The 26,868-nt window shown below is 40.2% G+C and overlaps 1 long non-coding RNA gene across 1 annotated transcript in view; it reads left to right on the forward strand.

Annotated features, from left to right (window-relative positions):
* Window positions 1–5,126: 5,126 nt before the first annotated feature.
* Window positions 5,127–26,868, forward strand: part of LOC129183086 (uncharacterized) — a 56,091-nt gene continuing 34,349 nt past the window's right edge. The window contains exons 1-2 of the long non-coding RNA XR_008570744.1: window positions 5,127–6,444; window positions 16,600–16,746. This is a non-coding gene — a long non-coding RNA (uncharacterized LOC129183086). The remainder of the gene's footprint in view (window positions 6,445–16,599; window positions 16,747–26,868) is intronic.

Below are 26,868 nucleotides of genomic sequence, written 5' to 3' on the forward strand. Positions count from 1 at the left end.
ATCGTTTAACGGAGACGGTGCTGGAGGTCGACATCATCCGCTGCCTGTCAATCATCATCACCGCCCTCCAGGAAAAACGTTTATCTGCCGCTGGACGGACTGACAGACAGGTATGCATTTATGGTTGTGTGCTGATTTTCTGCATTTGTGTCAACCAAATATGCCGTCTTTACTACACATGAGGTAAGTGACAAACACATGAAACAAAATGCAAATGTTTTTAAGGCTGCAAACCCTTCAGGAGGGGTTTTCTTTTAGATTATTCTTTTATCTTATTACCTTGTTTGTCTTGTCCTACAAGAAAGCTCCTCTATACAAAAGAAAGGCCAGACAAGATGAAAAAGGAGCAAAAAGAGCAGAAGCAAAGACAATGACGTTGGCTAGTTGGTTAGTTTTTTTTTAATTAAGAGGGGACAGACAGAAAAGAGAGAAACGAGGAGAAAAACCAACCAAGCACGACATCAGCAGCCAGCGGTTGGTTTCAGAAGGGACAGACAGATGAAAAAGAGGGAACACCAAGAGAAAAAACAACAGCAACAACACATTACTATTTATTTTATGATGGGACAGACAGAGAAAAGAAAGAGGACATAGTTTAAAAAGCCAAAAAATAGCAAAATGTAACATAACAAAAGGCAGCAAAATGCAGCAAACAAAGAAACAAGAGAAAAAAATATTGGCTGGTGCTTGAAATGCTAGTGTGCCTCAAACATATTGTTTCTTATTCATATTATTGTCAGCATTTACACAAATTGTATTATGTATTAAACGTTTGTTTGTTGTTTTTACTGCATAAATTATTTTGTCAACAGTATTCTAACAATCACAGTCTAGTAAACATACTTTATAGTCAGTTTAGTTCATTTGTGCTACATGTAAGTTGCTTCATTTTGCTATCTGTGTTTAATTTAGTACTCTGTATGGACACAAATAAAATGTGCTCTGGCACCGATTCTCCAACTGTGGTTTTTGTGAAGTTTTAGAGCCGTTAAACTGCAGATGTTCCACCTAGTTCAGCTATTTCTAGTCTATAATCATGCTACTATTGTTGCGGTTTCTAATGATTTACAGTGAATGAATCTTTTGTAACCGTGAGAAGGAATTTTTTGTGGTGCACGTCCGTTCCCGCTCATGTGTTTGTACAGTTCTTTGTGTTTTCACAGGGTGTGTGTGTGTTCCGCTCGGACAACCGTCACAGGCTCATGCACTCGCTGTCATCCATGATGGTGCGTACAGTATGTTTACACATGGCACACCGTGGGACTGTGTGTGTACTGTGCGTGTGTGTGTGTGTGTACTTGTCATGAGCCTGCAGTCTGGAGTCATGCCCCAGGCCCGACACTCAAGCAACGGGGTGGCCCGGCATCCCACAGGCCCCATGGCTCCAAGCCTGACCCGGAGAATGTTCCAGATCTGTGAAGAATCTCCATCCGTTTGTGCACTTACCGTTTGCATGCTTGTGTGTGTCTGTGTCACTGATTAGGAGACAAGAGGTTTATTGATGCTCTGCTAAATGATGTTCCCAGAGCAGATACGCAGCTGAGGAAGAGGAGGAGGAAGACTCACAAGGCTAATGATACTAGTAGGGGGAAGAAGATTAGATTTTTTATTGGTTTCACAGACACCCGAGCACACATACACACACTACTACTATGGTTATGTTTGTAGTCACTATTATCACCACCTTTAGACCGTGATGGCAGCAGACATTACTGTTGGCTGTATTTGCATTAAAATCCATGGAGAAATATCAAATAGTCCAAAATCAATACTGATATTGAATTGAAAATGAGAAACATAAAAATCCAAAATATGAAAATATTACATGTGCTGTAAATGGAATGGTAATGTAAAAGTTATCATTTTTATTTTCGCAAGCTCATTACACAGGGAAAAGAGAAGACAGCTATAAAACCCCCAAAAGATAAGACAGAAACACCTACTGGTACATGATTTCAGACGGGATAGACCGAAAAAAAGAGAACAAAGCAAAAATGTAAAATATGGCAACATCAACATGGGGTAGAACCTGGCTGAAGACTTGACAGACAGGAAAGACAGAACAGAACAAAAAAAAAAGACAACAACCGCAATACCAGCAAGTGTTTGGCTTGAGACAAGGAGAGGGTGAAAAGAGAGAACATAGGACAAAAAAGAGAGACTTGTACTTGCCACAAGAGGGGACATACAGAGACACAAGAGCAAAGGGAGCAGTAACAAAACACAGCATAGACGAGTGCTTGAGATAAGATAGGACAGACGGGGAGAAAAACGCAACAAAAGACAACAAAAACCAACAACCCTGCCTAATTTTTAGCATAAGAGGGGACATACAGAGAGAAGAGAGAGAACAGAGGAAAAAAAAAATACAACAACACCGGGTATTACGTCTAAAAGAGAGAACAGGGAGAGAAAGAAAACAACAATGTTGACTATTGCATCGTTTAAGAAGGGACAGACATAGAGAATGAACATAGCAAAAACCAGGGTACCAATAAACAGCAGCAACAACACAGCCTAATACTTGGCTTAAGATAGGGTAGGGAGAAAAGAGAGGAAAAGAGCCAAAAAAGAGATGACAACAACAAGGGCGACAATTTTGAATTTACGAACTGATAGGCCATAGCGCCACCTATATTAGCAGAGGCCAGTAGCATGTATACAAAGCGTGTATACAAATATCTATTAGCTTGATAAAAGTGTGCATGTAAACATATCGAGCGTCTTTATGTAGGCATTCTCCTGGGCACTATAATCCACTGTGTGTATGTGTGTCTACACGGTTTTGTATCAGTCGCTACATGTGTGATCAGTGGGGTGTTTGTGTGTTGTTGCAGCACAGTCCCACGGTGGCCGTTCCCTCCGCTGCTCCAGAAGACGCCTGCACGGGCGATAGCATTGTGTCCCTGTCCAAAGACCTGCCGACTGCCCTATTCCGCCATGTCTTTATCATGCTAATACAGCCAGAAGCAGGGAGGCGGGAGGAGAGCAACGATGGCACCATAAATAGAGGAGAGGTAATCTTTCCCCTCCTCTCTTTTTTTCTCTCTGTCCGCCCTCCTTTCTTGGCCCCCCCCCCTTTCCTCCGCCGCCTTTCTTCTCATGCCCGCACCCTCTTCATCTGCCGCTTCCTTATCTCAGCCCTCACTTCTTTGATAATCCCTCTGAACATTGTCTTCATAATTACACACAACAATGATTTCCATCCTTGCAGGAGAAATGTGCACTGAGAATATTTCATATTTCACAGGGAGTGAGAGAGAGAATTAATAAGTTGGGCCTCTTTCATGCATGTGTGTGTGTTGTTTTAACACGACTGTTACATTATGCATGCTGACAGCCTGTCCTGTTCCCTTTAAAGGCCCATCTTGTTTCCCCATTATATCTGCTTTCCCAGTTAATAGAGCTCTTTGTGTGCCACTTCCCTTCATGCACACGCTGTTACAACACAAAAGGTCAACGCCGCTACGACCTGCCACAGCCACCACCGCCATCACTCGCTCTGGTGACGGTAGCCCTACAGCGGACTTGCAGGTTTTCGTATCCAGTATAAGCTAACTTTCTTTGTTTCGCTCCGTCAGTACATGTTTCTTGTCAGTGCTCTAGCAAGCACAGTTTTCAGCTGTCCTTCCTCCAGCTTTCATGCATTATTCTACTATGTTGAAAACAGAACCGTACTGATTTTGAAGTCCATCTTTTTCCTTCTGCACTTTCCAGAATTTAGAAAATTGTCCAAGCAAGAACCCTTTTGACTTTGACTAACATAATTTGAGGTTTCTTAGGTTGATGCTCACATCTGTACAGTGACATGGGATGAGGATCATTGCTGATCCTTCTCTTTGGAAAGCTCTTTGGTATACTTTGTATAGTCTGTGACAAAATGGTAGTTTGTAAAGTCTGATCACCTTTTGTTTTGTCTGAAAGGTTTAAGCTTGGCTACAGCTCTAGCTGGTGCTGCTATTATTGTCCAGTTTAATGTTATGAAAATAAATATTTTGGCAGTGGTGTGCAGTCAGGGCCTGCAAAGCCTTCTCTGCTGGCCTAAACTCTTTCAAAAGCACTGACCTACATTTACAACTTAAATGCTAGTATTTGTTCCATGCAATTGTGTTAACTTATTCCAGCAGTCTATTATCGTCATTTAGTAGTGTGTGTCTTGGCTGCAGTCCTTCCAGTAGTGTATGTGTATGTTAGATTTATTCTACGTGTTGATATACAGTATCATTGTGATCTGGCCAGAGCCTTCAGAATCGGGAGTGCTGGCCTCTGGTCCTCTGTTCAACCCACAATGGCTCACAGAGAAAGAAACATTGACGTCTCTGATTAGTAGATGCATTTTATTGAACAGGTTCTACATTTTGTCATGTTATTAGATAAATATTGATCGTAAACTACACCAGGTAGATGTTTGGAGTTGTCTGAACCTTTAATCACCAAGCCTTTCCATTAAAGGGATAGTTCAGATTTTTTGACATGAAGTTGTATGACATCCTCATCAGCAGTGTAAACCACCAACAGTGACTCTCACACCGCACTTGGTCTCCTAAGTCCAGTTCTGGTCGATTTAGGTGATGAAGAACGTAGTTCCAGGTAGTCGCTGGGGTTTCTCAAAGAGTTTGGCTTCTCAAAACATGCTTTCAAAAGAATACTACGTTTGCACCACAAAAATGCCTACCCGGAAAAATCAGACCTCACAAATTGCTCGGCACACACGTAAACAAGACGTCTTCACAAAAATGGAGCGGCGCAGGGATACGAGGGGAGATAAATATAACGCCGAGCGATTTGTGAGGTCTGATTTTTTAGAGTAGGCATTTTTGTGATGTAAATGTAGCACTCTTTTCAAGGCATATTGTTGTGAGAAGCCAAACTCCTTGCTTGTGAAACCCCAGCGACTACCTGGAACTACGTTCTTCATCACCGAAATCCGACCAGAACTGGACTTAGGAGACCAAGTGGGGGTGAGTCACTGTTGGTGGACTACACTGCTGATGGGGATGTCATACAACTGCATGTCAAAAAGTCCGAACTATCCCTTTAAGCTCGTTACAAGTTTAGCACTGACGCCGTCGATCACCGGGGGAAAATCGTTACTAATATGTAAAGTTACTAGCAGTAATTAAAGTCAGGTGCATCGGTAACTATGTATTTGAAGATATCGTAATACAGTACTGTGTGTCACTGCAACACATCAGTGTTGTTTTTTATTAGTCTGCGGCACATTGTGGAAATTAAAGTAAACAAAAAAAAACCCCAACAGCAACAATGGACAATAAGGGTAAAAAGGTGTAATGTTGCGAAGAAAAGCTTAAAAGTTGGTACTAAAAATGAACAGTAATACGCTTTGTCACCTATAACACAAAGCTGACTTTAAATACAAATAAAACCTCTTTTCTCAGCCTTTTTACAAAATAAAATGTGTCTAAAAGGTCCCCACATCCTCGCATCCATGCGGCCATCGCTGGAAAGACCCCTTGGTTACGGGTTATGAATAGGTTTAGATCATTACATGTTTCTTGTCAGCACTCTAGTCACAGTTTAAAAACCAACCTTCTTTAAGCGAACGCATGATTTAACTATGTCAAAGCAAAAAAAAAAAAAAGGTCAAATGAGTAAACTTCTTGTCAGCACTGTAAAATGTTTGACTGACCTTCTTTGTGCTTTTGGGATTTGTTCTACTATTTTCAAGCAAGAAGACTGTTGATTTTAAGCGCATCTGATACATGATGTTTAAGATATCTGAGGGTCAAAACTCAGACAGATCAGTAAGTGCATCTCTTTGTCCTTTCATGGATTTGTGTTCTGTATCAAGACAAGCACTCCATTCATTATGAATGCTATGAACTAATGCTTTAAGGTCCGATCAGTCTATGAAGTTGTTTTATTTCGTCAAGAACCCCACTGACTTTGAGCTGACAAGTCTTATGTTTTCATTTACCTTTCAATGCATAGCACTTACTGATTCAATGCTTTCTAATTTCCCAAATCCATCAGATGTGCAGTTTGACTGTACGGCCTGCAAATGAAATGAATAACTATGCAGTGATTGTATTTGATGGCACAAATTCCTTATTAAACACAGCTACGACCATCATTCCCTGCACTCGTCACCATAATTCCCTTGAGTTAAGACATGCTTTGGACAGTTTTTCTTACAAATGACATAAAGGCAGTGAGGACGTGTGCGTCTGAATACGTTTGCATATAATCTTCTCTTCATTATAATAAGGCACATGAAATTATATCTCCTCATCCACTTTTCTGTTGTTTTTTTTTCCTTCTTCCCTGGTCCCTCTTTGACCTTGTGAGCATCCCTCATGTGAGTTCAGGCCTGCGCCGCTGATCCATGGATGCTAATGGGCCTTCCTGCTGCTTCCACAGCACACACAATTGCTGCTGCAGGAACACCCAGGGGCTCGCTTCAAGTTTGTTTAAAAAAATAAGGTACAAATGAAAACTTAAAAAACAATATTTGTGTGTGTGATAGTAATGTACAGTACATGTGTCCACGTGTGTGTGTGTGTGTGTGTGTGTGTGTGTGGAGAGGATTTCACGGTGAGGATTAAAGAGGGTCAGGTATGATATCTTGTTTCCTGTGACCCGCTCATCGCAAGCTTTCCCACACTCATCACTTGACTCTATCACATCCCTCATCCCAAACACACACACATGGCGCTGAGTTAGCTAGTAAATCCACATTATCTCCAGATACCTGTGCATGTGTGCCTAAATGTCTATTTCTGTGTGTGTAACGTTATAGTGCTGTCATACTCAACACTCCAGAGTGAGTGTGTGTGTGTGTGTTTCCTGTAACTCATTGCGGGTTATGATAACAACTGCTTCTCCTGTCAGCAGCCCATAATGTCAGATTTACAGGGTTGCCCCCGGGTACTAGCGGGGGCTAGTGTGGCTGAGGGTTTCTACAGCATTAGACAGAGTCAGAGAGACCATCCATCACACAAAGGAACTGCCATAAAAAACAAAAAGCAGAAAAAAAAACTACAAATGCAAAAAAAAAATCCACTATTTCTGGAGGCATTGTATATAATATTGAAAAAAATACATTTGTGCAAATAAATGCCTCCCCCCAATAAATGCCTTACATCTAATGGATACCAGGTGCTCTCTGCAGTTAAGTAAATACACACTTGTGGCCACTATGTGAGGAAATACAGCACAACCTACTGATTATATAAGTCAAGATTTGCTCAATAACTTTTCATAGGGCACTTTTTTAAAGAGATGTGCTTAAAAAAATGTCACACTAAGTAAAGTATAAGTTTTCTATGTGAAAGATAACTTTTTCTCTTTGTTTCTCTTTGGTTAGCTAACTTTGCAGTAAAACTGTTCTTTCTACGACGATGATGTGATCAAAGCCACGCACAAAGACTTTTAAATGTTCCTCGCCGGCACTGATGCATGAAAAAACACAAATAAATCTCGGGGACGTATCAAGGCGCATGATCGTGCGCCACATTCTGAATGCTTACTTCTTATCATGCTTTTTCTCATTCTTTATCTCATCTTGATATATCTTTTTTAATTCTTATCATAACAGATTATTTCATGCACCGATGCCTGTTTTTAACTCGCTACGCAGCAGTGATGAGGTACAATTGGTTTGTTATGCTCCTGTTCTCCTTCTTTTATAGCTTCACTTTTGTTCTTTATATCCACCCATATCTGGAACTATCTATTTGTCTCCTCAAAGACAAAGACATGTCAAATTTTTCAGTAAGAATGTTACAGGAGTGAGTTTTGTTCAGACAGACAGCAACATGCTAACACTGTATGCTGTTAATGCTAATCATGAGTGGCCTGGACTAGATCACCTGTGGGGAAGTTTACCCCAAAAGTATTTGAATAATCCAACACTTTCATATAAGTAAAATCACATGTGGTGCTCACAAAACAACGTACACTAGCCCAGTCTCATCTTTTTAAACAAAGATATGGCAGTGTTATTGTAAGCTTAGGGATCCTTTTTTTTTCCCAACACCCCCTGTCTTTTTGAAAAATGGTACAACCAGGAAGTATAATAGACTGATCCTAGACATACTGTAGATAGACTCTGCATCTGGGTTTGTCCACTGCTGCAATGTGTCAATGTCGCCGCCAGATTGCATTCGTCAAGGCTGCGCTACAAATGAATACAAATAAATGTACTTACTTTCTACAAAGAAATTTAAGTTAATTCCTCTCGTTTATACCTTCACACACACACTAATATACTTGGGAAACAGTTACGCACCAAAAACAATCAAAATAACATTGTACAAAGGCCAAACAATCACAATCCTTTTTGGTGCCGTTTCCCAAGTATATTAGTGCGTGTGTGTGAATGTATAAACTTAAATTTTTTTGAAGAAAGGCACTTTATGAAAGTAAGTGCACCACATTTACTTGTATTCATTTACAGCGCTGCCTTAACACATCGAATATGACGTACGGCTCAGCGCTCTATGCCACGTCTATCTACAGTATGTCTATGTTTGTGATGACCTGTAGTTTGATTTGAGTCCAAGAGGCAGGTGAGTAACAAAGCTAACTCACACAAATGTAAGCTAGGCTAGATAGGAATTGTTGGCAAAACAAGGCCTTTTTCACACTCATGTTTTTTATTATTTGTGTTCTTACGCTAGTATTTATCCGCTTTAGTGAACCTTGAATGAATGTGTGTGAGATAAAACAAGCCAGATTTGATGTAGCGTTTAACTTTTAGCCCAATGCTTGTTGCCTGTTCTGATTGGTTTGATTTCCAAGCATGCTAACATTCCCTGCCACTTTTCTGCCATTTTTTCCTCCCACAACATTTCTCTTTAGCATTACTATTACGATCAATACTTTGTTGTCCTGTAGCAAGTAATCATAACGTTTATCATAACCAGACAATGACTCGATTGGTCTCATCTCTGAGACTGCTTTTGTGTACCTGCACACACCATTGACAAGTACATGAATACCAGACAGCGGTGAGTGAAATCTATGAATTCCAAGTATTTTATTTGGCTTGAATGTACATTTTTTTCCAAGTTTAACTTCAAATTATGACAAATATAGACAGTTATTAGTTCAATCTGTTCTTTTAGACCACTCTTTGTTTTTAAAAACATGCATTTTAGGTTCATTGGTGACTCTAAAATTGTCCATAGGTGTGAATGTGAGTGTGAATGACCAGTCCAGGGTGTACCCTGCCTGTCGTCCGAAGTCAGCTGGGATAAGCTCCAGCATACCCCGTGACCCTAATGAGGTTAAGCGGCATAGAAAATGGATGGATGGATGGTAATTTAGAGCCAAAGAGGGGCAGCACCTTTAATACTCAAGTTTCTTGAGAAGATCCTATCTCTTTATAGCAGTGGTGTCCAAAGTGCGGCCCGCGGCCCGTTATATATGGGTGATTCTCCTGAAAGGGCTACCAGTGAGGGTGCCATCACCTCGAGGGACATGACGCACATGACATCTGCCTTGACACCCAGTGTGGATTTCAGAGTATTTTCAGGTTATGATCCGATTTTCTACTGATCTGTGTTTTCTAATCAATACACTTTGGGGAACTTTTTTTTTTTTTACATCACAAAGTGTGTTACTCTTGTGCTAACTAACAATGCTTTGAAGAACACAGTGTTGAGTCTCGCACAGAGTTTGAAACAGCGTCCATTCAATAGCTCTGTGTTATGTGCATGAAACGTCACGTCCTGGTCAGCTCAACAACACAGAAAATGGTGGGGAAGCTGTGGGGAAAAAAATGTCACAGAAAAAGCCTCACCATCATACATTGTAATGGAGTGCACGATAGCGCACAATATAACGTTTCCATTACTTTTTATGTGTATGCACAGAAAAAACTAAAGACACAGTGAAGCACTTGTTAACTTGAAAATTTGAGACGCACACGTAAAAATGTAAAAATATATATTTTTTCAAAACACTTGACATAAAACTAATTTATTTACCCATACAAAGTGCCAATCAAGCAATTATAAAACAAAGTAAACAAATTAGAGAATTTTTAATGTAAATGTTACAATTGAGTTTTCAGTAAACAGTTCCCTGCTGCCATGAAATATACCAAAATATGATATTTTCGTGTTTCGACGTTTTTTTTTTTTTCATAAACTGAAGCTCAATTGTAATATGCAAATTGGTTTAAAAAAAACAACTTAAATTTTTGCTGGCTATGTCATGCTTTTGGTACCACTTTCAGGAGAATGACCTATATATAAAAGCTTTTTCTTAGCTTTTTTACAAAATTAAAAACAGCCCCTGCATCCTTTGATTTTCAGTATGCGGTCCTTGGTGGAAAAAAACTAGACACCCCAGCTTTACAATGAATGGATATTTTAGTAACTTGCACTCAGACCTACACCAAAGCCGAAACTTTGATGTGTGAATTTTCACTCAAAATGAATAGAAAATATATTTGGATTAAATCCAACTGAACCAAATTACCATAAAAAATGATTCCACTGAAGTAATAATAGTACTTTTCAAAATTATTACAAATGTTTCATTTAATTCAATACTGTACCCGCCCACTTAATCAGAGGACTCAATGTTGATGTATAAATAACTAAATAATTAAAGATACGAAATTCACTGCATACAAAAAAAAAAGATCAAATTCCTACTGAAATGTAAATTCCTTTAATAAATCAATACATAATTTGAGTTATGTAACATTTTAAACACAAAATACATGTAAAATTCGAAAAGAAAAATATGGTACTAATGTACCAAGCAAATTAAATGCTAATGAATAATCCATAGGTATATATTATTTGAAATCAATTATAAATATACCTGAAAATACAAATATATGAAAATATAATGACTACACAATAAATAACTATACAGTTGAATAAATTATATGGGTCAGTAAGTTAAAAAAAATTGAGTGTGTCAAAGAGTTAAAATACTGTATCTATACTGTATAATATACCAGAGTTGTACTTATAACCCATAACATGTATGTGCACTATGGGGAAGGGGGTGGGGCTGACATGTCATGATGTGCCATGTTAGTCACTGTCTCTCTGACAGCTCATGTCAATAGGAGGCTGATACAGCTGTCATCATGTCATGGTGTGAATGAGCTTGGCTAGGCTGTGCACGTCTGTATGTTTGTACTCTGTTGTGTGTGTTGTGTAGTGTGTTGTGTAGAGTATAGTGTAGTGTGTGTAGAGTCCCAGACGGAAGCCCAGAGGACAGATGGCGGGTTCAGACGCAGACTGACACGGCGTAACCAAGTGATTACACACTCAATGACTACCCCTGAAGAGAGGAGCGAGAGAAAGTGAGAGGAGGGGCTAGGGTACGGAGACAATTGAAGGAAGAGGAGCTGAGGGAGGAGGGGTGTTAGTGGATCAATTATTGGAAAAGTGTGCGGTATTGATGGAGAAAGTGTAGGGTCTTAACATACGGAGGAAGGATGGCGATGGCATTACATAGTCATAACATAGGAGGACATTACATAGTCATAGGAGGAAGGATACCTTATCTTATCCAACACTGAATGTACATGGGCATAGGCAAAAGTATTATATTGTATTCAATATACCTGGCCAGTACATTTTAAGGAAGACGATCTCTAAGTGTGTCTATGGGACATTTTTGTCCATTTTTTACGCTGGAGGTCACTGATGTTGGACATAAGCGACAGCCTCAAAGGTGTTCTTTCATGGCAAACTCGTTCAAGCATGACTTTATGGACCTTGCCTTGTACACTGGCAATAGAAAAGGGCATTCCCACAAAGGAAGCATGACAGCTGTCCAAAATGAGGTAACTAAATCACACTGTACGGTTTGTTTATGTACTTGTATTTACATTTATTTTGCTGTGCTTTACTGTTGTCTGCTGCCTCTTGGCCAGGTCGGCATAAATCCAAAATAAAATAAAATATCTTGCTAAGATGATGACTACAGGACTCTAGTCCAACCCATCCATCCAACCATTTTCTATCCTGGTTGTCCTCATTAGGTGTCATGGGTGAGCTGGAGCCTATCCCAGCTGACTTTGAGCGAGAGGTGGGGTACACCCAGGACTGATCACCCGTCAATCACAGCACGGCACATATAGACAGACAACATTTAACACACATATTCACACTTATGGACAATTTAGAGTCTACATTTAGTCCAACATGCATGTTTGTAGACTGTGGGAGGACAGTATGCTGTAGGAAACCTAGTCCACTTTTATTGTATTTAATACTTTTGTCAATGTCATATGTGTTCAAGTACTCGTTTGTGTCTTCAGCCTGTTGTGTGTGTTTGTGCATGCATGCGTGCGTGTGTGTGAGTGCTGTCAAATCTGTGCCCACTGTTTACATCCTGGCCAAACACACACACACACACACAGTACTACCACTTGAGTGTAGCTCAGCCTGGGTCAGGTCAAGCGGGATCATGGGAAACGGTTCCTGTGGCCCTTCTCACCTTTTTCATTTCAAAGCGTTCCAAAAACATCCCAGACCTTGCGCTTAAGCGCCTTGTTGTTGTCATGTTATGAATTATGAAATTTGGAAAAATACAATTTGGTCATTTTGTTAAATTGAACTTGACCAGTGAGATCAAGCATATGTTGAGAAAAAATATTTAAAGGGACTTTATGCATACATGTATTTTTTTCAACAAAAAAAGAAATAAGACCACCACCACTGGCTAACATATGTTACCAATAATGTTTTAAAAGAACACATTGTACAAAAAACAGTCCATATTTTTCACAATCACAAGTTAAACTGCAGAAAAATTGTTGGCTGTCTGGTATTCACGTACATGTTCGAGTGCTTACACGCACACACAAGCAATCTCAGAGAGGTGATCAACAATTTATGTACAGTCATGTTGTTACAATAGGCTATACATTCAATGATAGCTAACATGAGTAGCTAAACTGCCAAATTGTCATTATTAGCTGACAACAAACCTAATGCACGTGTGTGTATAATGTGGGGCGTGCTTTACGAACTCAAAGCGGGAAGAGGATGTTCTCAAAGCAGAAAGAGGGTGCAATATCCCTTTTAATGTAGGTTAAAAAAAGCACTGTGTATAAATATTAAATAACTTTTTCAATATAATACGTTTGAACTAACATTAATGCAGTATTTTACATGCTTTCGCTAATGTGAAAGGTATGAGCAAAGGCCCCAACCATATTATGTTCTCTGAGGTGAGGCTCACTGTGCCACACTCTGAAAACCCCTCTTCTAACACACTGGGCTCAAGGGCCACATTTGGCTTTTAAAACTGACAGACAGGCCTACGCTAATACCATTAATCTCACTTTTTGGCATGCATTTGGTCATTTGGTCATTTGTTATCAAAGTTAAGGTGGACTGTTTTACTTCTTTTTAAACTTGTGTGGCGGTAACAGATAATAAAAAGTAAGACTACAACACAAAGCACATTCAAATGACACTAGTGTGTTGTTTTCCAGTATTAATATAAGTGTGGTTAACTTCTTTTTACACTTGCACAGCTAAGAACGTTAGCGTGGTACTTAAAACATTGCTGGAACGTAATATTTCTATTTCTATTATTTCCTATGGAAAAAACTGTTTCCAAATATGACTTGTTTGACCTTAGCATAGCAGTTTATGAAGTGGATTGGTTAGCAGCAAAACTCCAGCGCCACTTGCTGTTTTTTGAGGGTGTTTTTTTTACATTTCACAGTGGTTAATTTCTTTTGATGGTTCCGTGAAGATTAAAGGTTATTGAAAGTAACACATGTGAGGCACATCTGTGATGCAAATTGTCATGTTTTAAAATGTTAAAAGCAGCAGTGATGAACTTCTTTTGACTTGTATGACAGTTGAGAATGCATAAATGGTTTTATTTAGCGACAGCTTGACACTGGAACAGCTATTTTCATTATTTCGTGTGAGAAAAATTGCTTCCCAATGTGAAAGAACCTTAGAGGTTCCACTGGACATAGAAGTTTATAAAGTACCAATAATCAATTTATAAACCCATCCTAAGCTTACTGTCAGTACCTATACCGCTATTTCTGATGTATTTCCCATTCTTCAGCTATCATCTTTCCCCTCTATCACTACACAAACAAGTTGTTGATGTTTAATAGATTTGAGAGAGCGAGAGAGAGAGTGCGAGCGAGCGAGCGAGAGAGCGCCATCAATTTATCAGCTGCTTAACTGCGGCGAAACTCATTTTTGTATCTCCTCTCCAATCTGAAAAGCTATCATCGCTCTAATCTTGGCCTTTCAATTCGCCGGAGGGGAGGGGAGGAGAGTGGCAATGGGGCACACCCCATCTTGGAGATGATCTGTTAGCCCGCGTAAATGTTTATAACACGAGGCCAATCTCCAGGGTTTATCCATCAATGCACATCCAGTCACACACTTCCTTTTATTTTCTATGTCATTCTCTCGCTCGGTCTCTCTCTCTTTCTCTCTCCGGGGCATTTACAGGGATGTGAAAGCTGTTATTGGACAGGTCAGTGGAGTGGAACTGTCAGATAATAGGCTAGTTACCGCGGCAGCACATGAATGAGGGATGGAAAGGAGGTGGGGGGGTGAGATGGAGGTAACAGGGAGCGCCCGAGTCGCTCCTTAATCAAGAGCCAAACGGGGGAAATCTGGAGAGTTTAGACTCCTGAATGAAATGGATCGAGAGGTAGAGGGCGATAAAATGGGTGGGGGAGGGTGAAAGGTAAGTAAACAATGTGAGGAAATGTTAGAGGAGTGAGATAGCGAGGGAGCTTATTGGCATCCAGATGTTTATTTCTCTATTTGTCATTACCCAGAGTGCAACAGGAGCAGCATCAAGGTCACACTAATCAGACAAAATCGTGAAGATCACAAATGATCTAATGTTCTGTAATCTTCTGTACTTGTCTGTTTGTGCGTCATCTATCTGCAGCCTCCTAGTGTTCATTTGTGGGCTGCATAATGTCCAAATTAGCAAGTTCGCGAAGGCTCCTCCAAATGCGGCTGACAAATGTGTCCTCCTTCTCCACTGAATGGTAGTCTGCATTCAGACTGTCCTTCATGGCCCATCATATCCCAAGATTCTTGCACACTTCCGTCCAGCCCTTTAAAGGAAAACTGCACTTTTCTGGGAATTTTGCTCATCACACAGAATCCTTATGTGAAACATTAACACATACCTGTATTTCTTTCCGTTTTCTGTGCCTTCTAAAGAGAGAAAACAAGTTAGCATGAGGGAGCTAACAATGCACGTCATGGGACACCTCTATTTCGACTATACAGGGGTGTGAAAAAGTGTTTTTTTGCATGCTTTTCACACATAAACGTTTCAGTTCATCAAACAAATTTAAATGTTAGTCAATGACAACACAACCGAACACAAAATGCAGTTTTTAAATGAAGCTTTTTTATTATTAAGGGAGAAAAAAAATCCAAACCTACATGGACCTGTGTGAAAAAGTGATTGCCCCTTAAACCTAATAACTGGTTGGGACACCCTTAGCAGCAACAACTGCAATCAAGCGTTTGTGATAAATTGCAATGAGTCTCTTACAGCGCTGTGGAGGAATTTTTGGCCCACTCATCTTTGCAGAATTGTTGTATTTAAGCCACATTGGAGGGTTTTCCAGCATGAACCGTCTTTTTAATGTCATGCCACAGCATCTCAATAGGATTCAGATCAGGACTTTGACTAGGCCACTCCAAAGTCTTCTTTTTTTTTTTTCTTCAACCATTCAGAGGTGGACTTGCTGGTGTGTTGTGTCTTGATCATCAAGATGTTTTCTGGAAAAATTGAGATGAGCGCTAATGTTGTTTTTGTTCAGCAGTGGTTTTTGTCTTGGAACTGTGCCATGCAGGCCATTTTTGCCCAATGTTTTTTTTATGGTGAAGTCATGAACACTGACCTTAAGTGAGGCAAGTGAGGCCTGCAGTTCTTTTGGATGTTGTCGTGGGGTCTTTTGTGACCTCTTGGATGAGCTGTCACTGCACTCTTGGGGTAATTTTGGTTGGTCAGCCACTCCTGGGAAGGTTCACCACTGTTCCATGTTTTTGCCATTTGTGGATAATGGCTCTCAATGTGGTTTGCTGGAGTCCCAAAGCTATAGATATGGCTTTATAACCTTTTCCAGACTGATGGTTATCAATTAATCTCAGTTAAGTTATGTTTTAGCAGTAAGGCAATCACTTTTTCTCACAGGGCCACGTAGGTTTGGATTTTCTTTCTCCCTTAATAAAGTTTCATTTAAAAACTGTATTTTGTGTTCAGTTGTGTTGTCATTAATATGTCACTAATATTTAAATTTGTTTGATGATCTGAAACATTTAAGTGTGACAAACATACAAAAAAATAAGAAAACAGGAAGGGGGCAGACACTTTTTTTACACCACTGTAAATAATGTGTTGTTACTGATCAGAGTGTTGTACAAATGAACGAAGTAATCAGAAAGCAACAAATAAATAAAATAGCTATTAATATTACTATTGTTTAATACATCAGGTTTAGCTCTGAGCTGGAGATAAATGGAGGACCTGTCCCCTCTCTCCTGTAAAACCTACATTTACAAACATAATAACTTTGCTTCTATAATGTCACATTTGTTTGTTCTCCTTCACTTTAGTTATGTTTTTGCTTTCCTTTTGTAATCGAAGGCAGGTGTCATCCCATCGTGACATCAGGGTAAACATGACAACATGTGACACAACCAGGAAGTGTGAGGAAATGCTAGAACGTCTAAATTCACAAGGGCGGTAGCAGCTGGAGGAGGAATGTCCGAACATCTGGCCTTCTTCGACTGGGTAAGCTACTGGCCTTGTTGGTTGAAGACCCTTAAATTGGACACAGCCATTGACTTCTTTTCCCTCCATCCTTGTATCCTCTGTTTCCTCCTTGCAGCCTTCCATGCGTCACTCCAAACCTCCCTTTCTCTCTCATCCCTGCATTTTTACTGATGTACAGTATTTACCTTTTGATAACACTTTAAACTGCAGTTCACAACCTTTTTTACTAGCCAAACCCCTAGAGAAAATGTAATACACTGGAGCTTCTGTGGTTGAACACAATTTCAAAAATTGATTCCCTCAAAGGAAATAGAAAAGGTTTGAATTATCTCACAACAGGCACAATAATCCCTAATAAAAACAAGGGCTACTGTTGCGGCCATAACCCACGGCAAACTAAAACCCCCACTTCCTGATCGCCGCCCGCCACTCGGTTCACCCAGGAAACGCATTTATAGCAACACACACACGCACAAGTCTTATTTATGTTTTAAATGGCTTATTTACTCATATTATGTTTACTATATTGGGTAATAAGGGTGTAAAGGTGACTAGATGGGTTTTATTTCATGTCAATAGGGCTCTAATAATGTTAAACGTATTTAGAAGGTTGTCAATAGGTTATCTATGCTCTAACTATGAAAATATTTTGCAAATATGCTATGCAGAAATTCACTTTGGGTTGGGTATGGAAGCAATTTACCGCAATAAATGAGGGATAACTGTACTCACCCCGCAACGTGTAATTGAAGTGTATCATGGTGTTCAAGAAAGTGGAGAGGAAGAACAGCTGAAGGCGTGACATGCATCAAAGTTCTTGTGTCAAGTACAAGTGAACTTAGACATGCATAAAGTTACAGTGCCACTACAATACTAATATGTGCAGAGGCAGTGCAGGACAGTCTCCTCACAATTAGACTAAATGCACTGCATTCTTTTATTGATGTCAACTTATTGTTTTGCATGAACCATATTGTACTGAACAGCTGGTATGTGTATGCATAGTTCCTAGTTCCATTTGCAGTTCTATGGTTGTCATCACACACTTTCTATAGTGGCATTAAAAACACGGCCGAGGAGGTAATCTTTCCTCTCGTATTCTTTAAATTATGGTCTGATTTGTAAAACCCCATCGGGCACTAGTTCTCAATTATTTTCTGTCATGCTCTCCCGAGGGGACAGCTTTGTAATACTATTTGTATTTGCGAGACTGAGAACCTGATCATTTATTTTAATTTGAAACTCTGTATGAGCTTCTGGCACAAGCATCATGTAAGCATGAATAAAGAGCAGTGTTAGGCATCTAGGCATATTACTTTAAAAAAAGTAATTAGTTATAGTTACTACCATAACTTCCCAACTATTAGGTCAGAATATAGACTATATAATATACAAAAGTATTTGCTCACCCATTCAAATAATCAGAATCAGGTGTACCAATCACTTCCATGGCCACGAGTGTATAAAATCAAGCACCTAGGTATTCAGATTGCTATTACAAACATTTGTGAAAGAATGGGTCGCTCTCAGGAGCTCAGTGAATTCCAGTGTGGAACTGTGATAGGATGCCACCTGTGCAACAAAGCCAGTCGTGAAATTTCCTCGCTCCTAAATATTCCATAGTCAACTGTCAGCTGTATTATATGACAGTGAAAGTGTTTAGGAACGACAGCAACTCAGCCACGAAGTGGTAGGCCACGTAAACTGACAGAACGGGGTCACTGGATGCTGAGACGCATTGTGCGAAGAGGTTGCAGACTTTCTGCAAGTCAGTCGCTACAGACCTCCAAACTTCATGTGGCCTTCAGATTAGCTCTGATTGACCAGTCTGCGTTTGGCGGTTGCCAGGAGAACGATACTTGTCAGACTGTATTGTGCCAAGTGTAAAGTTTGGGGGAGGGGGGATTATTTTGTGGGGTTGTTTTTCAGGAGCTGGGCTTGGCCCCATACTTCCAGTGAAAGGAACTCTGAATGCTTCAGACAATTCCATTCTCCCAACTTTGTGGGTTGCGCACCAGTGCACAAAGCAAGGTCCATCAAGACTGGCCTGTACGGAGTCCTGACCTCAACCCGATAGAACACCTTCGGGATGAATTCGAGCGGAGACTGAGAGCCAGGCCTTCTTGTCCAACATCAGTGCGTGACCTCACAAATGCGTTTCTGGAAGAATGGTCAAAAATTCCCATAAACACACTCCTAAACCTTGTGGACAGCCTTCCCAGAAGAGTTGAAGCAGTAATAGCTGCAAAGGGTGGGCCAACGTCATACTGAACCCTATGGACTAGGAATTGGATGTCACTTAATTTCATATGTCAGTCAAGGCAGGTGAGCGAATACTTTTGGCAATATTGTACATATAAGCTGCACCCACTAAATCTAAAGAGGAAAAAAGATTTGTACATATATAGGCCGCATAGGTCTATAAGATGCACTTTGTAACATGGGATATTTAGTACACAGAAAGATGTTACACAGAAAGATTTTTTAAACTTTTAAATAAATAAATACTTTTTTCCAAATAGTGCTGAACAGTGTGTATAATGTGGCTAGTTAAACAGTAGTGGTAATGGTTTGATTTATTTTGAACATGCATACAAGTTAGATTGGAATACATCACATATTACAATTCACAAATCCACATGTCCATCCAACCACCTCTTTGTTTCACATAAATTGCTAATACAGTACATTTGTTCTCGTCCTGTATTCAACATGTACCCTTTACCAACTCTGACTAACACGAGAATGATAAGGCATTATAACAATGTATTACAATAGGAGTTAAGGTTGTAAATCTATTTAAATAAATGATAAATTATAAAACATCCATAATAACTACCTTATTTTCCGGACTATAAATCATACTTCATGGTTTTTCATGGTTTGGCTGGTCCTGCTGATCCTTCGTTAACATACCACTTATTCACCTTATTCAACAGACGCCTATTTAGCCTGTTGTTATCCATTTTATTGTTATTAAAATAACTTGCCTTTCAAGAGGAATGTTTGTTCTTGGTCTCTGATTTTATAAAATACATTTCCCCCCAAGAATGCGACTTATATATGTATATATATTTTTTTCTTTTTCTTTGTGCATTTTATGGCTAGTGCGACTAGTCCAGAAAATACGGTAATAATAAATAATAAGAAGAATTATATAATAACTGATTAAGAAGTTAATAGGTGGCAGTAACATAGTTGGATGATGAGTGAGTACAGACAATGTAATACTTCAAGTAGTGGTAAGAAATGCAGTAGTCATATGTCATATCATTGCACAGATATTTCCTTTGTGGCTCAGGATTTTTCTTCCTTACACTTTGTAAACATCAACTGCTTGTACTCTTTCTTGAAATGGCTCTTTTTATTGCATTGTTTGAGTTCTTTACTCAATCCGTTCTATAATTTAATTCCACATACTGATATACTGAAGGGTTTTAGCATTGTTCGCGCTACAGTGTTTTAAGTTAAATGTTTCCCCATTTGGTAGCAGGTTATTGTTTGTGTTATGCCTAATTTTAGCTGTTTGTAAGTTTACCAGATCAGCAAATTTTAATAATTGTGATTTTAGGAATAAAGGGTTTGTTTGTTCTCTATAACCGGCATTATGTATTATCCTAGCTTACTTTTGAAGCTTACTTTTATAGTTATTTCCCCATATCACCACACAATAAGTTAGGTATGGTAGTACCAGAGAACAATAGAGCTTATGGAGTGATTTTTGGCCTAGAACAAATTTTGCTCTATTCAGTATTGAAGTATTTCTTGCCACTTTATGTTGTTTATTCTTAATGTGATTTATGACTGGGAATGGGATTTATAACTCATTATGTCATTTTGACATCTATTATAACGCCTAGAAATTATTTTCGCTCACTCTGTCAATGTCCACGGCATCTATTTGTATTTGTGTATGAGTGTCCTTTCTGCTATTAACAAATAGCATTATTTTAGTTTTACTTAGATTCATGGATAGTCTGTTTTTATCAAACCATCTTTTTACTATAGTTATTTTATTTGTAACCTTTAACTAATTAGCTCTTGCGTACTTTCTCCAGAACAAAATGCATTAGTGTCATATGCAAATAATACTAGCTTTAGGTTATTATAAATATTATGTATATATAGTCTGAACGATTTTGGTTCCAGTATTGACCCCTGGGGTACGCCGCTTGTTTGTCTCCAGTTTTGAAAATTGGTACTGCTTTCGCTATTTTCATTTTATTTGGAAGTGGTAAGTTACTGATCAGTAAGTTCTGTCAGTGGTTCTGCAATCTTATTAATGACCTTTTTTATTGTTTCCATTTCCATTTAAAAGCGTTGATCCTTTTCTCTGTAGCCTACCAGAAAAGTCCTTCGTACTCTTCCTGGGAACTAAAACCACTAAAGTCGTCCTCTTTAGTGTTGGAACCGAACAGCCCCACAATTCCCCAACCCCTAGGCAAATCTCTGAGCCTGTGATGTCCTCCCCAGCACGCAGTAGTCCCGCCCCTCAAAACCCGTCGGCGACAATGGACCTCCGCTCCACGCTGCCAAGATCCACTGGTAGACCCGAGCAACAGCTGCTAGATCGACTGCCTTTAACCTGAAAGCTGCATCACATGCACCTCTCCATCCATTCTCCACGATGATGGCGCGCGCACGAAGTGCAAAATGACTACTCCGAAGCACACGAGATGTCGCGAGACCAGAATCCGACCACAAATTAGCAGCATCACTGTATAAACCTCAGGGCGTGAGAAAAATGTAGTGGTTTATATACCGGAAATTACGGTAGTTACTTTCCCAAAAAGGTAAATGAATTAGTAACAGAATTAATCTGTCATAAATGTAATTAGTTAGTAATAGTTAGTAATTACTAAGTAATTATTGTCTCAGGCAGAGCGAGGAATGCAGGTACAGTCAAACCTGTCTTAGCGGCCACCTGTATAGAACGGCCACCTGCCTATAGCAGCCACTGAAAAATCCCCCCCAGCAAATTTACATGTTATAGACCCTGTGTATAGCAGTCACCTGTCTAACGCAGCCAGCGGCCACCCATTTTGTCTCCCTTGGTCAATATCTGACTGCATATAGCGGCCAAATTACCAACTCAAGTAGAAGCTTCATGCAAGAAAAAGTTTTGTTTTTCAATCAATGAAGCCGTCGTGTGTTGACTTTAATTACTGAGTCCTAGCTCAGTCACAATCATTCACAAGATCCACACAAACTGTCAGTTGTTCCACATAAAAAAGCCGCATTTTTTGAGCTTGCTATTTCCTGGTCAAACATGTAACTTTAAGAGCATTTGCACCAAAACATTACCGCAAAGTAGGCTGGGAACAGGACGTGCTCCCAGCGACGCTACAATAAAAAAAAAAAAACATACGCTAGCGTGCATGCGGCAGCGGGAGCAAAACTGAGTTCGGTTGTACTTAATTGAAGTATTTTAGAATGTACTCACGTTATTTTTCATCAATCCTCATCCACAAATCCATCAAAGTCCTCATCTTCTGTATTCGACACAAACAAAGCCGTCTTCTTTTCCGTTCGCTACTAGTCTGTTAACTTGTCAGTGTTATTCAGCTCCGAAGCAAAGAAGGAAACTTCTCCTGTTGCTTCTGCCAACTTTATTTATTGAACGCGGCCACCAGACAGCAGCTCAGAACACACACACATCTCTCAGCATCGTCTCTCATTCCTGCTTGCCCACAAGGCAAAGGTTAAACAAGCCCCACTACATAGCGTAATGCCGCTTGTTGTGGGGAAGGAGAGACTCACGTCGCCGATGCACTTTAATGGCTTTATTAACAGCGGAGAACACTGCAGGACTTTACATCCACGCCAACATAAACACACTTCCCAACTCTCTCGAAACTCACAGCTAGCACTGAGCCTAGCTCTCCTGCTCGGAACGCCCACCGTCACTTCCTGATGAACTAAAGCTGTAATGAGACTCTGCCGTATAAAAAGTAAAATATAAAAAACAAGCGTAAGACATTACTAGCACAGCTTTGTTCTGTGGGTCGTGGATATATTCTATCAGTTATTATTAAGCCTGTAGCTTCCTTTTAAAAAGTAAAAACCTTGGCTATGATTGCACTACATTGTCATGTAGACCTACAAAGTACACTTGGAAGAACAAGAGGTGAATAAATGTATTGCAACTCATGTGAAACTGATGAGGGGTAGGATTAAATAAGCTTTGCTTCTTCCTACTCCTTTTTGGACATGCAAAATTGTGAATTGTACGATGTGATGTGCTACTGTTTGACTCATATGCATGTTCAGGATGAATTAAAACCATGAACCATGATAATAACAAGCCTAGTAGTGCTGTACAACTTTTATCCGCAGTCTGCAGTGCCCTCTACTGGTCAACATTATTATTATTTTTTTCCCCTTTTTTTTTCTTTTTTTCCCCTCTACTGGTCAACATTCAAACTGGACGCCAACCTGTCTATAGAGGCCACCTGTCTATAGCGGCCACTTTTGCAGACTCTCTCTAGTGGCCGCTATAGACAAGTTTGACTGTATATGTAAAAAATGTAGCTCCATCCTTGTCACCAATGTTATGTCCAAGAACGACTGTGCTCACATGATTTTATTTACATAAACTGATTCAATCGCATGCATGCGCTAGATAGCACTTTACGGCACAACACGTCATATTGTCGTGACTCCGCAACCCCTTACAGCATCCGACCATATGCTATATTTATCAGTGCATAATAATGTGCCACATTTCACAGTTGGTAATGGTAATGGCGTTGTGACGTTTCAAATACTAATTACACTACAGTGTATATTGAAAGTCCCCCCTGCCTCTTACACCACCCCTCACCCTCAAGACACCTCACCCTGCATCCTCGGGGGGTGCACCCCAGTACTGGAGAAACACTGCCCTTGGAGTTAAAATTTAAACGTTCCCCTGTATTATGAATGATGTGCAATAATCCAATCAAGGTGGAACTGCTATACAGAATACAGGGCAATATGACGTCTTCACGCAGGGGTGTTAGGATGTGGGGGGTGTATTAAGTATGAATTAATTATTAAAAATAATATTATTGATGACTCTGTGTGCTATTGTAACGATCACAGCTTCTTTTGATGTCCCTCACTTGAATGAAGTGCTGCTCTTGAAACTGCTAATCTCACAAAGGTAGTCGAGGAGGAAGAAAGAAGTGAGCAGCATGCAGGAAGTGGAGGAAGAAGAAGGAGAAAAAGGGCAGGACACGTGGAGGAGAGGAGGCCACAAATTGGAAAATGAGCGAAAAGAGGAAAAGCGATAAGAACTGCTTTTTGAACTTGAAGAGCTTAATTTGAAATGTCAGGGCTAGTCCTCTTTCTCCTCCTCTTCCTCACCTTTCTTCCTCCTCCCTCAGCAGTCGGTCCCCGCTGTACGCTGGTGAGGATTAAAATAATTAAACAGGCTCTGTTTTAATTAAGACAATAAAGCCGCCGGTCTCCGGGTGAACCCGGAGAGAGATGGCGGGAAGGCGGAGGAGCGGATTGATAAAGAGCTCTAACGAGAGAAGCGGGATGATAGGTGCTGTGGAGGGACACGCTTGATTGGCTTATCTGTCTTGTCTAGCTAGGGCTGGCCTATCTATTGCATGGCTGCATTGGACTTTCATATTCCCAAATACATTGGAACTAGTAAAAATAAACATCCCTAAGTTCAGATATTTCATAAACTGACAGAACAGCTTTTTGTTTGGCTTTTGTGGCACTTATTACACAAGAAGGACCAGACTCAACCTCCAAAGTTGAACAAAATCACTTCTGTTGACTGCATAGTTGCTCTAATTTCAAAGCAATGCCAAAGGGCCGCATGTTGGCCCTCGTGGTTATCATGTTGGCCTCACAGTCAGGAGATCGTGGGTTTGTATCTCCGTTGGAACATCTCTGTGTGGAGTTTGCATGTTCTCCATGTGGGAAGGTTCTCTCCAACAAGCATACCTGCGACAAGTGGTATAAACCTTCCGTTTATTTCAAAGGCACTTGAGCGTATAGTAGCCGCCCAACTCCAGGACCATCTACTTACAAACAATCTCTTCAAGCCCTTCCAGTCTGGTTTTCGTCCCAATCACAGTATTATAACAGCTCTCATTCATATCACCAATGACCTCCTCCTTGCAGCAGACTCCGGCCTTCTCTCCATTCTTGTCCTCCTCGACCTTAGCGCAGCTTTTGATACTATATCTCACATTGTCCTCCTGGATTGTTTAGCCTGCATTGGGGTCTCTGGCACAGCTCTACAGTGGTTCTATTCTTACATGTCCAACCGTTCACAATTTATTCAAGGTCACAAAGTTAAATCTTTGACCCTCTCTCTCCCAGCAACAGAAATTGGCATTAATGCTTTGGTCACCTCTTGCCTTGATTACTGTAATGCCCTTCTTACTGGTCTTCCACAGAAAGTCACCCATCAACTTCAGCGTATTCAAAACTGCACTGCCAGAATTATTACCAACACCAAATACTCTGGCCAGACCCGTACTGACACTCTCATCACACCCATTCTCTCTAATCTCCAGTGGCTCCCTGTCCATCAACGCATTCAATATGAGCTCCTCCTCGTAACCTTTAGAGCACTCCATAACCTAGCGCCCCCATACTTGCATGATCTGATCTCCCCCCACATCAGGTCCCGCTCACTCCGTTTAGCATGTGCTGCCCTGCTCGCCACTCCTCGTTCTAACATGACTACTTTCGGTGCTCGGGCGCTCAACTGCTCAGCACCCAGACTCTGGAACGCTCTTCCACTACAAATCCGTCTACGGGACTCTGACGATAGTTTTAAATCACAACTTCAAACTCACCTGTTCAAAACCGCTTACTCCTCTTGACCCTGGATTTCTTTTGTGTGTGTTGAGTGTCTGGCTGTTCCCCTTTAGACACTTTTCATAATAGAAATAATCCAAAAGTCAAACCGCAACTACAATTATGTGCGTAATAAAGACGTGTCATAATAAATGCACTTGATTCTCTGAAGATGGATAGGGTGCTTCTACTTCAACAAGACCATAAATTATTTTTAAGTATTTGAAATTTTTTTTTTTTTTTTAAGAAAAGTGAATCATTCTCTTCTTTTTGTTGTTATCCTCTTAATGAGCAACCTGTATTAACACAAAAAAAAACTCCAAAGGAGTCAATGTCTTACCAGCCATGAACCTCACCACACATCACTGCTAGTTAACTTAGTCCTTTGAGAGACTTTTGTTTCCTAGCAAGGACCCGATCCTTCGCCTTGAAATCCTTTTTCTCATGACCCTCTCAGGCCATGTCACAGGTGCAAAAACAAAGCAATAAACAAACAGTGTGAAAACAATCACAGGCTAATGACGGGACAGCTGCAGCACGCTCGGCAGGGTTCTCTTCCATTAAGGCTAAAACGCTTCTTTATGACTTTGCCTTATGGAGTTAATTCACCAGTAAGTGAGTAGAGGTGCATCTTTAGCACCTTTTACACAATACGGCTCCAGTCAATTTGCCAGCTGACACCTTTGGTACATATATTCATAAAGTGCAGAGCACATTGAAACTCCATTCATTGAATCTTTTCATCATTTTTATCCAATCCAAGCCACTTTATTTATATAGCAGATTTTATATACACAGTTTCCAAAGTGCTGCACAGTAGTAAAACAATAAATAAGTAAAACTACAAATGAATACAGTAAAACTAATAAATCTAATAAAAACTAAAACATTTAAAACATTAAAACATTCAAAACAACAATAAATAAACAGAGGACCACACAACTCACGCCGAGTCAAAAGCCAAAAAATAAAAGTGGGTTTTAAGACGAGACTTAAAGCATTCAACTGTGGGGGCCATTTTTACATCAGGAGGGAGTGTTCCACAGCTTGGGGCCGATTACAGAAAAGGCCCGGTCTGCCCTGGTCTTAAGTCTCGTCTTAGGCACCACTAGTTGGAGCTGGCCTTCGGACCGCAAGGTGCGCTCTGGAGCGTAAATTTGGATGATGTCTGAGATGTATTGAGGGGCCAGTCCATTCAACGCCTTAAAAACAAATAATAAAATCCTAAAACCAATTCTAAAATGCACAGGCAACCAGTGCAGGGATTCTAGAATTGGAGTGATGTGCTGCCTTTTCGTGGTTCCTGTTAAAAGCCGTGCCGCAGATTTCTGC

Source organism: Dunckerocampus dactyliophorus, chromosome 6 (genome assembly GCF_027744805.1).
Source record: "Dunckerocampus dactyliophorus isolate RoL2022-P2 chromosome 6, RoL_Ddac_1.1, whole genome shotgun sequence".
NCBI classification, from domain to species: Eukaryota; Metazoa; Chordata; class Actinopteri; order Syngnathiformes; family Syngnathidae; genus Dunckerocampus; species Dunckerocampus dactyliophorus.